Genomic DNA, 12,294 nt, shown 5'->3' with positions numbered 1-12,294 from the left:
AAAAATGAACATGTTTGTGAACATGACCCAAAGATACCATCTTTCAATAGTATATAGAAATAAGAAGCAAAGGTAGAATTTAAAATCAATCAATTAATTAATTGACTAACAATTAATGCTTTAGTATTAAATCTTATTTACAAATTATGGTATCCAATTATTTATCCATTAATTAACCCAATTTAATATTAATCCGTGGGGCACCTGGGTGGCTCAATGTCCGGTGCTTCATTTTGGCTCAGATCACGATCTGGGTGTGGCGCCTGCTTGGGATTCTCTCTCACCCTCACTCTCTGCCCCTTCCTCCTTCCCTCTCTCTCTCAAAATAAGTAAATTTAAGAAATACTAATCCAAGATTTTAAGTCACTTAGATCTTAGAAATCCATCTTCAGGTTGATACACTATAGAACATAATTACTAATAAAATAAAGTTCATCAGAATTGAGGATCGAGCTGGTCAAACAGAAATTTACACTTTTCATAAGCAAGCATTAAGTAGAAGTAATGCTAACTTATTTGATCAGTAAACCTGTATATGTTTAGAAAAATATACCCAAGTGTAAGAAAAAGGTACACTTGTATTACATATGTCACTGATAAATCACAGAAGACATAGCTGTTTTTATTAAACCAAATTATAAAACTAACCAGGTGTGCCACAATTATTTACTTAAACTATGTAAACTTGAATTCTTAAAATGTTTCTGAGCTGGTTTCCCTTTTAAAATACTTCTTAAATCTAGAATTTTTTATAATTTTTTTTAATGTTTATTTATTTTTGAGAGAGAGAGTGTGAGCAGGGAAGGGGCAGAGAGAGAGGGAGACACAGAATCCGAAGCAGGCTCCAGGCTCTGAGCTGTCAGGACAGAGCCCAACGTGGGGCTCAAACCCACAGATTGTGAGATCATGACCTGAGCTGAAGTTGGCCGCTTAAGCGACTGAGCCACCCAGACACCCCTTTAAATCCACCACTTTTTAAATCTTAGAAGTTATATTTTATTTTCTGAGAATTATAGAAATATTATACTTATATAAGCACTTATCTCATAAGCCAATCAGAACAGGGCTCCTTTAATTTTGGAGATTTTATAATCTAATTTATTAATACCACCTAGATTTAGAAAAACATTATACATTCATACAATGAGAGGGAAAAACCTTTTGAATTACAGACACACATCCACAAAGATACAGAGTTTATAGCTTTAGTTCCAAATTTTCAATTGTCAAGAGTAAACACGGAAGCACAAAAAATTTACTGGTTCAGATTATCAGAGACTCTTTTCCTTCCTGGTGGAACACAACATTCTTAATTGGTTTGAGCCCAAACAGATGAACAGGAAGACAAAACTAACAAACTACTTTCTCTGTTTCTCTCACCCACAAGGACTAGATCTCTACAAATCTTTAATCCATGCACACAGCTCACCAGACAATAATACTATATTCCCAATCACTCTACCAACAGTAGGCAATGACTTATTGCTGTAAGCAAAACAAAGACAAATCAAAAAATTAATGGAGAACAATATTAAAGTTTGAAAACACAGACACTCAGCAAAGTTCTAGTGGCATTTTGAGAATATATATATATATATATATATATATATATATATATATATGTATGTATCCCACAAGCTACGCTTACATGGTAAAAAGTATACCTGGTTTTGTTAGGTAAATCCATTGGGCATCTCAGTAGAAGACCTACAAACTGTTAAAAGACGATTTAAAAATTTTAAATACATCAAAATGACAGACAGCCATATCCTGCAAGAGCTAATTTCATAGCAACATAAGCTACAGACATCTTCCCCAAATGTACAGTGGTGGATGGTAGATTGTTAAACCCTGCCATTTAAAGGAATGTTCTACACTTGAGTTTTAATGACTGGAAATGTGTTACAAAGAGCTCATCTTTGGAACTAACTTGTGTGCAAGACCAGCCAATTGAATAACTTGGCCTGTTCAGACACGAGAATACTGAAAATGGCAGAACTCAAAGATGAACTCAGGAAGTGCCGTTCAGATGATACTCTCGACCCATCCCACCACAGTGTGGTGAAGAGTTCCAGAAGCCCCCTTTTCACTCCTGGTGAAGAATTTAACTTGACAACAAAAAAGTGCCCATATTTGGCAGGTGTCCTGCCTGCATATGTTACAAGCCTGCAGTATCAAGAAGACCCAGATGGTGACACTGTTCAACATGAGGTCTTAGGTAACTGGTTCTTAAAATACCTGGAGCACAGAACTGCATCCAGAAATTACAGCTGGGAAAAAGGAAAAAGGAAAAAGGAAAAAGGTGAGGTTTAGGAAGGATTTTTTTTTAAAAAAAGGTAAAAATCATGCCTTTCATACAGATATAAAATGAATATGTACTAAAGATATTAGAGTATATTAATCAATGAAGGTAGATGTTGTAACCCTTTCAAAGGAGAAATTAAAAATCACAAATATGTATGAAGTAAATGGATATTGAAATGAATGTGCAAACGGTAGCAAAACTAACTTCTTCCATAGTGATAGAAGTCAATTGAACCTCTACTGGTCAGGACAGATATTTCAGATCTATAAACAAGAATTACTTTGCACTGCTATCAGTTATCTACAATTTACAGAGTTTCCACAGGATTGGAAACAGATAACCCTGGAGGGTATTCTCACGAACCTAAACAATGAAGTTGTCCACCTGGGCACAAGTTTTTCCCATAAAGGGACACCACTCCCCTGAAACCAGAAGACAGGAAATAGAGATGCCTGTGTATTTAGGTAAATTTGCAGTAAGGACAAAAAATTAAGGAAGTTCATCTCTGATAGTCTCTCTTGTTGTTTTATTTATTTTTTCCTTCAGTGAAGCAGAACATGAGGTTATTTGCTACAAATAAAAGGAACTGGCTGCTGTGAAAGGAATTCATGCATAAAAATATCTCACGTCAGCCTTACCACAGTGACTTTCTCATTTCATTTAAAGTAGCCTGTAAAACACAGATAAGTCATCTGGAAGATAGGCCGGATCATCCTTTCCATGCGTCGGCACAGGCTAATCCTCTGGACACTGTTAAGAAGTTAGGTCTAGGAATCTATCACTAGGCAAGTTTGGGAAACAGTGCTCTAGCATAGTTTACCTTATCGGGTTCACTAGCAGAGCCCTGAAGAAATAAAACCCAGGAGTGGTGAGTTTTGAAAGATCCTTGGAGTTCCTTCCAGGTGAGACATTTAGGAGAAGTACTGAGAAATACTGGGCAGTCAATGAGTGCAACACGAGGGAAGGGGGTAGAGCCATAAAAGGGAGGGAGTAGCAAAGGAAGGGGCCTGGTGGGGAGCTCACACAAGCTTCAGCTGATGCACAGTGTGTCTGCTGGAAAAGAAAGGAGACAAGAGGCAAGAAAGAAGGGTGCTGATAAGCCTGAAGCAGATCTGTGAAGGCTGAGATCTCACAGTAGAGAGAAATGGAGAACAATTAAATCAGTACCTTCAGGGGAAGGCTCTGGCCCTTTAAAAAGCTCTTTGTGGTTTATAACCTGCAGCCTAGGTTGATAACCCCTGTCCCCCAGCTGGAGTTCACCAAGTGAAGCTGATCATTGATGCCATGGTTCTAAGTGATTTCTCTGTTCCCTACTCAAGAGGATGTGAGGATTTGGGTTGAGTTTCTTCTTGATAATTAGAGTAAAATTCCTGAAGAGGAAATGACTTGTGGTTTTTCCCCTGTGATTTCAATTGTGTCATATCACTGAATGTTCTCTTTCTGTGAATAAAAAGAAAAAGAATAGGTCGACTTTCCATTTATCAGTGTGTACTCTCCTACTGTTGCAGTCAAACAAGAATTCAGAAATGTGGCTGTAAAATGGCAGGCTTGAAGTCTTTTACTCTTTGCATTGTAACCTACTGCAAACAGTATGGCCTACTAATACGACAAGTGGTACAGTGGAAACAGCAATGGGTTTGGCCTCACAAGACAGGACAGCCAGTGCCAATATTGCCCAAAGAAATCACTACACACTTACCTCAGCTTCAGTTTTCTTTTCTCAAAAATGAGATGCTACATCTCTTTGGATCTAAAATGCTACTGATTATAAGACACACCATAGTTTTACATACCACTTAAAAAAGGAAAGATAATCGTTTTATTCCACTGCTAATATACACACTTGGAATGATAATGACAACAGTTTTGGTAATAAATCCCAAATGTTCCAGAATATAAAAATAAAACTCATGTTTCTTATTAAAAAATTCAATGAGCTGAGAAAAATCTTCATTTTTAATTTTTTTATAAGAAAAATGCTTTAAATCAATCTCTCCTAAAGTCAATTGGTTAACAACACCTATTGAAACTTTCTCCTTTTCTTAATAGTCAATTCTTAAGATACAAAAGATATCGGGGCGCCTGGGTGGCGCAGTCGGTTAAGCGTCCGACTTCAGCCAGGTCACGATCTCGCGGTCCATGAGTTCGAGCCCCGCGTCAGGCTCTGGGCTGATGGCTTGGAGCCTGTTTCCGATTCTGTGTCTCCCTCTCTCTCTGCCCCTCCCCCGTTCATGCTCTGTCTCTCTCTGTCCCAAAAATAAATAAAAAACGTTGAAAAAAAAAATTAAAAAAAAAAAAAAAGATACAAAAGATATCTAACTAAAAGGCCACCTGCCTTCTAACTTTTCTATAGAACTTCCAAAAGATGTGATGAGGAACACTATCTCCCCCTAAGAAAGTGATTGGAGATTTACACATACCAAACCAGTGAAAAGAGCAAGAATTGTTTTTGTCAAAATGTAAATATGGGATCTTAAAGATTCTTTGGTTTAGCAGAAGCCAATAGTGTTAGTGTTGCAAATTTGTATTGTGATGACATGAGTGTGATTACAAATGTATACATGAACTGGACAAATGTGTTCAGTCAGTGAGGTATGCAATGTAGATGGGAGGAGTTACGGGGGAAGAAGAAACAAGAGGAACAGCACTGTAGGGGAACACAAGAGTTTGGGGGGAAAAGGGCAACTGTGTAAAAGAAACAAGAGAATAGAGTAAGGAAATCGAAAATGTTAAATTTGAATGTCTCTAGCACATTATCTACTGGATGAGGCTTTTCAATTAATGGATAGCCTGACAGAAAGCAATGTTCAGAAAATAAAAACACATCAGGCTGCGTTCAAACAGGGATGAGGCTGGGTAGAGCTTTATCTCTTAATCCAACTGATTGTACACAAGAATCCTTGTAGCTGAAGGATTATCGGACTGTGAGGAACAGGCACCTAGAGACCCAGCACTCAGGACCAACATTAAGTGGTTCCAGAAGAGTGTCTTAGGAAACAAAAACACAACTTCAGTTTAGCCCAAGAAAGGTAATTTGTTGGCGCACTTAAATTATGGAAAGGGTAGAATGATCCAAAGACTCAAACATCAATACTCTTCCTTCATGTCTTGTTCCAGTCTCTCTCTCAATTTTCTTCCTTGGGGCATATAATTTGGACACCAGGGGCCTGGGGTTTGGGTTTATTTAGATCCTTACAGCTCATGAGCCAATGGTTAAAAACAAACCGACAAACAAACCACCAGACCCTCTAACTGGACTTTCATCATGGTACTCTAAAATCATGAAGTAAAAGATTTCTGGGAAACCATCATGGAGGGTCAGGCTGAAGACCTCCCCTGAACCCACTGATTCAGCTAGGCATTACATACCTTAGGCTGAGATGCAATACGAAGTAAACGCCAATGAAAACCACAAGATTAAAAACTGGAACCAGGATTTAGTTAGGCCTTTAGATCTAAATTTTCAAGAAACATGGAGGAATGAAATATGAGTTAAACCACATCATCAATAAGAAACGAGCCAAATGCAAGAATTGTGACGGTCCCCAGGGTAAATACCCTGTTTCGCCAATAAGTAATGGCGTGACGAGAAATGGGAAGTCCTTGGGATAATAAAGACCTAGAAGCATAGCAACCAGATACAATGTGGGACGGGGCCTCCTTTGGGTACATAGGACAAACCAACTATAAAATGCATCATCGAAAAAGTCAAAGACATTTGAACCTAGAGTGGATATTAGATAGTATTAAGGAATTACCTTAACTTTCCAGGTGCTTCCTTTTTTTTTTTTTTTTTTTTTTTTTTTTGAGTATTCTTCAGGGAAGTTTAAATGGGAAATGTGCTCTAAAAGTGTGACGCCGGCACCGCCCTGCCCAGCCCACCCAACGCACCACGGCGGCCTCACGGCCCGCTCGCCCGCCGCTCGCCCGGCCCTCGAAGCACCGAACGCACATGGGGTTTCTTCGTGTTCGCCCCTCCCGACATGCTCCGCGGGGCCAGAGCGACCGCCACAGGACCCACGGTCCAGGGCCTGGATCCCACGAACGGCCCTCTTACCCAGGGTGCTCCGGGCGCGGCTCTCATTTGCATGCCCCACCCGGCAGGTAAACTCGACAGGTCAGTCGCGGCCTAGCCAGCATAGCACCAAACCTGAGAGCCTCACGAGTCGCTCCTGTCATCACATTTCCCCCAAACGTCCCGAGGTCGCCGGGAAGACGCGCACATCAGTCACCCTAACTAAGAGAGGCAGGAGGCTGCCGTGCCTTATATAATTGGTGGACGGAGGGTGTAGCGTGCTCGCTTCGGCAGCACATATACTAAAATTGGAACGATACAGAGAAGATTAGCATGGCCCCTGCGCAAGGATGACACGCAAATTCGTGAAGCGTTCCATATTTTGCGCAGCTCCCCCGCGAACTATCGATATCCTTTTGAGGACCGGCACAAAAATGGGGGATGGGAGGGTAGCTCTGGAGGCCTGCTGGGAGTTTAAGCATTGCAGCTAGCAGCTACCAGTCCAGCACACCTGCTAGGTTCTGCCGTTCCACTGAACCCTGTGTGGTTGGAGGTGAGACCACCTTGATGGCCCTCTGACATCATTCTGTGGTCGCCCACCACTTTATTATTATTGAATTACCTAGGTAATCCTGGTACCTGCATCCTAACGCTTGTTCTCGTTGGTTAAAATCTGCTTTTGGTTTGGGTAATTAACTTTCCTCTTAATCAAAGTTCCCATCACAGAATCCGTCTGATTTAGACAAACCGGCGTTTCTGAATACTTCTTAGATGCCATTGATGTTTTAACAGGTATACAAAGTGGTCTCAGACAGATGTGTGAAAGCAGATCCCAGTGGGCTTGCTGCTTCTAGCCAGTTCTCTTGGTCCTGGAGATCTAGGATCCACAGGCCGCAGCCAACATTGATCTAATCCGGTGTAACCACCCCTTGTAAAACAGTTAACAGTCCCTGCCTTAGTGCCCCTCCTCGTGACAGAGGGTGTATGGACTCAGTTATAAAACGACCGAAGAATGTCACAACGTAGACGCAAGAAATGTGCGCTGATGTTGCTTACTTCCTTTAGTAAAAGGATTCATTGATTTAGCAGTTTAATAATTTAGGAATGATTTGATAAGGATTCATGGACCAATTTATGTGCTAGTGTTCTACTCCACCGGAGCCAATACTCTTGGGCCTTCTGGAATTTGTGTTGTTGAAGGAGACAGGACCATACGTAAGCCAATTTCAGAATTTTTAGTTCTATAAAGAAATTCAAGTTGACATCTTGTTTCCGTGATATGTAGAAACGACATATTTGCACATAGATTTCCAGCTGTAACCCAGCTTCGTTTACAAGTCATAGACTGCTTTACAGGAGTGTTTTTCTAGTGAAATGTCACAATTTTATCATTCAGTGCCGCACATTGTGTTCTGACATGACACCGTTTCCTCAGAGGTAATCGTCAGAGTAGAGGCTCGCCAGGGAGCTGCGCAAAATATGGAACGCTTCACGAATTTGCGTGTCATCCTTGCGCAGGGGCCATGCTAATCTTCTCTGTATCGTTCCAATTTTAGTATATGTGCTGCCGAAGCGAGCACGCTACACCCTCCGTCCACCAATTATATAAGGCACGGCAGCCTCCTGCCTCTCTTAGTTAGGGTGACTGATGTGCGCGTCTTCCCGGCGACCTCGGGACGTTTGGGGGAAATGTGATGACAGGAGCGACTCGTGAGGCTCTCAGGTTTGGTGCTATGCTGGCTAGGCCGCGACTGACCTGTCGAGTTTACCTGCCGGGTGGGGCATGCAAATGAGAGCCGCGCCCGGAGCACCCTGGGTAAGAGGGCCGTTCGTGGGATCCAGGCCCTGGACCGTGGGTCCTGTGGCGGTCGCTCTGGCCCCGCGGAGCATGTCGGGAGGGGCGAACACGAAGAAAGCCCCTGTGCGTTCGGCGCCTCAAGGGCCGGGCGAGCGGGCCGTGAGGCCGCCGTGGTGCGTTGGGTGGGCCGGGCTGGCGCGACTGAGGTTTCCCTGAGAGACTGCGAATTGGTTGACCTGCTTGGCTACCTTGGTGCAGGGTGGAGCACGGGTCCTCCCAGCAAAGTACGTAACTTGTCACCGGTATTTCACCCGTGACACAGGGACCTTTGCCAGTTTCCAGAAGGGTTTGTTGAAATGAGCCCAGCGTCCAGCCCTCGGGGAGATTACCGCCAACGATTTGACCACTCACTTCGGAACACGGAGCACCACACTCTAGCTTGTCCTGGGGCTTGCGAGAACCAGCACGTGTCTTGGCCCCAGTCCATTCTGCGCAGGCGCCAGTGGGAACCGGGAAGGTGGTGCGGAGGAGCCCGGATGGGTGGCCACGCCCTTCACAGGTGCCTTCCTCCTAGGTCATTTGCAGCCAGCAACCGGATGGAACGCTGAAGAATGCGGTTAAGCGCACCTGTTTGACCTCAGAGGCGGATTCAAGGAATCACACTATTAGAATTGAACTGGAGAATCATTCTTGTACTTCCTTATACTTCACCGCACCTTAGCCCTAGCCCTGTTATGACAAACAAGCGCAGCAGAGCTTTTTGCAGGGAATACTGGAATGTTAGTGTTAACTATTTTGATTTGAACTACTGCAAAAACCATACTGCAAAAACCATACTGCTCAAGTCACGGCCTTGTGAAATGAGGGCCAAAGGTCTTGAAATGAGGGCCTCAAATGGTTACAGTACTCCATATATTGAAGTAAAATGAAGGGCAGAGGTTTGCCTGCATTGTGTTAAAATGGCACCCTTAAGGAATATGGCATATTTGTATATAATAAGTGGAGTTTTGCTTCTTTTTTAAATGTGTTTATTTTATTTTATTTTATTTTATTTTATTTTATTTTATTTTTTATTTTATTTTATTTTATTTTATTTTATTATTTATTTTTGAGAGAGAGCGCGCGCGCGAGCGGGGGAGGGGCAGAGAAAGAGAGGGAGACACAGAATCTGAAGCAGGTTCCAGGCTCTGAGCTGTCAGCACAGAGCCAGAGGCGGGGCTGGAACTCACAAACCGTGAGATCATGACCTGAACTGAAGTTGGACGCTCAACCGATTGAGCCTCCCAGGTGCCCCGTTGTTTCTTTTTTTCTTGCCTATGGTTGTCCTACCCTTGCTCTGAAAATATGACACAATATTTTGAAGTAAAGACCTGAGAAAGATCAGTAATTTTGATAAGTTTTTTTTTAATTTTTTTTTTTTTTACATTTATTTATTTTTGAGACAGAGAGAGACAGAGCATGAACGGGGGAGGGTCAGAGAGAGGGAGACACAGAATCCAAAACAGGCTCCAGGCTCTGAGCTGTCAGCACAGAGTCCGACGCGGGGCTTGAACTCATGGACCTTGAACTCACGGACTGCGAGATCATGACTAGAAGTTGTCCGCTTAACCGACTGAGCCACCCAGGTGCCCAAGAAGTTTTTTAATTGGTACCCAATTTTATGATGTACAAAAAGAAAGTAGTGTGAAACCGTATGAAAGTTTCTGGTATTGCTGAGACAAAAAATAGAGAAGAAACAGAAAGCCTACAGAGATTATTGGTAAACCTATTTTTCCCTTTGTCCATTATAATTCTTTTCTTTAACAGCTTTTGAAAAGTAATAAAAACACTATGTTCTTCTCCCCCTCAAAAAAAAAATAGGCAAAAACGACATGCCTATTGAGTTAAATTGCCCAATTACAAATAAAATATGCTTTGATATATTTTTTCTAATGGCTTGTCTTTCCAATAAGCCATTTCTGATTTCAAAGCTATTAAAAAAATAGTAGATTGTTGTTCAATTATATGATTTGAAGAAATATATCAAAACCCTTTCATGTTCTTGCTCTCTTTAGAAACCTTACAACCAATTTAAGAGATACATGGTTAGAGGAGTCTATATTTGGAAGGATGGTTAGAGTTCCAGAGTCATGAACTTGAGGTCTCTACTGGTTGTAAGCTCTTCAGTCAGGCTACACTCCTGGATGACCACGTTTAAACCCTTTATATTCTAAAAAAAGAAAAAAATATTTACTTTTACAGAACGAAAAAGTTGAAGCTTTACAAGACATCAAATCTTTTGGGAGAAAAAAATCTTTATAATGGTTTTAAATTATCAGATGTCATGGCACTCCTGCACAATGTGCTGTCGAGCTACAGCAGAATTTCCCACAGGTGATTTATGTTTGACCCCTTTTAAAGCAAAAAATTCTAGACCGCTAGCATTGCTGAAATTACTTCTATTTTTTTTTGTCATTTAAATATGTATAAACATAAAACAGGGTAGAAACCACTTATTCAAATAAGCTGTTATAAACTCTAAAACCAAAGCAGATTTACATATTAAATACAAAACTACAAGTCAATACAAGTCAAATTAACAACATTAATTTATTGCTGTAGATGATGTTTGGCTGAAACAAAATCACCACTGTTGGGTTTGATAGTGGAAAGATGTAGCCTCAGGTTCAGTTCTCTACTTAGTCTGTTTCTGTGCAGTTGCAGAGAATACCAAGAACATACATATGTTCTAAAAACACTAAACCTTTATTTACTACCAAATTATATAGATACTGGAACAGACATTTTGTTCTTATTTTAACATCTATGAAATCAGGACACAATAGACAGTACATGGGCACTCAGAGTCTATGAAATAGCATAGTTCAAGAAAATCAGACCTCATATTTAACACTCTGTTAGTGAGAAATCCTTAAATGCCAATATATTACTTGATGACTCTGTTATTTATTCCAACTTGGAGTTAGCATAATAATATAATTGAAATCACCACTAAATATATCATCAAATTTTGCTGAAATTTGAAACAAGAAAATAATATCTGAAGTTATTTTAAATTCTTAGAAATATTTTTTAAATATTTTGTTTGTTTTGCTTGTTTCAGCCCTGAGCTCATAGACTGTTGAAGATAAAGACAGAACTAGGCTTCTCATAGTGTTTTATTTTATATATGCCTGGGACTCTGGCAAATATTTCAACAATTGCTGGCAAGATAGTAAAGAATTAACAGAGAATTTGTATAATCAGAAATGCCCTCTCACTCCCAAAACAAGGCAGACAGTTTCCTAAAGCAAAACAAGCCTAACGCAGGCATCACAGGCCTTGTGGTTTTTCAAACAGGCTCCATGTTTGCCATGAATGAGGCTTGAGAACGAAGAGTTTCACAGAGGCAATTAGTATCTCATTTACACCATTTCAAAATTGATCATAAATCAGATTTTATTATTATTGCTTCCACTGTTTTCAATTTAGAATATTCAAATTATCATTAAATCTTTATTTGTATAGAATGTCCTGAAAGCATTTGGCTTTCGCTTGGTACAAATACATCATTTATATTATTTAGTCTGCCTCTGTTCATTTCCCATTAGCCTCTACAAAATAGTGCATTACTCAGTGGCATGTCATTTTCGTGATGTGAAATCAAAGTATTGATTTGTTAAAAACATAAGAAACTAAAATCTTGGTCATTTAAAATGCTATTTATATGAATATTATCAGTAGGAACTAGAAACATTGCCTTCAATGTTCAATGGCCATTGCTGTCATTTAACTAGTAGGACACAACAACCAAACAGCAGCCAGTTATCTACACTGTCACATTGATGGCCCCTCAGCTCAGTATGATGAAATGGCAAATGGAAATGCAAATTCACATTGGGATCTCATGGCAATGCTTTAGTTATAAGCTGAATATAACTTATTCCAATGTGTCATACTCTGCTTATTTCAATATTTTGAGACAAGCATCTCAAAAAAAAATTCCTGTAGAAGATCCTTTGACCCCTAAGAATCTGTCTGAAGAATCCAAGAGGTTCTAAATACCAATTTGGGAAACACTAAATACCAATTTGGGAAACACGATAGGCTGATATAGAAAAGTATAATTTCTGGAGTTTGTGTAGTTTTATATGCGTTCTTTCCTTGAAAGAATAAGTCAATAATTTGAAGTTTCTA

General features: G+C 40.4%; 2 non-coding genes across 2 annotated transcripts; one reads left to right on the top strand and one right to left on the bottom strand.

Moving 5' to 3' along the window:
* The first annotated feature begins 6,598 nt into the window (after positions 1 to 6,598).
* On the top strand, positions 6,599 to 6,705 carry LOC132675394 (U6 spliceosomal RNA). Its single transcript, XR_009608764.1, has one exon. It is a non-coding gene; the product is annotated as a U6 spliceosomal RNA (small nuclear RNA).
* A 1,088-nt stretch (positions 6,706 to 7,793) lies between these two features.
* Positions 7,794 to 7,900, bottom strand: LOC132675395 (U6 spliceosomal RNA). Its single transcript, XR_009608765.1, has one exon. It is a non-coding gene; the product is annotated as a U6 spliceosomal RNA (small nuclear RNA).
* Between the last annotated feature and the right edge of the window lie 4,394 nt (positions 7,901 to 12,294).

This window comes from Panthera onca, chromosome B3 (assembly GCF_046562875.1).
Source record: "Panthera onca isolate mPanOnc1 chromosome B3, mPanOnc1 haplotype 2, whole genome shotgun sequence".
Taxonomy (NCBI): domain Eukaryota; kingdom Metazoa; phylum Chordata; class Mammalia; order Carnivora; family Felidae; genus Panthera; species Panthera onca.
The sequence above is the reverse complement of the archived record's forward strand: the minus strand, read 5'-3'. Positions and strand labels throughout refer to the sequence as shown.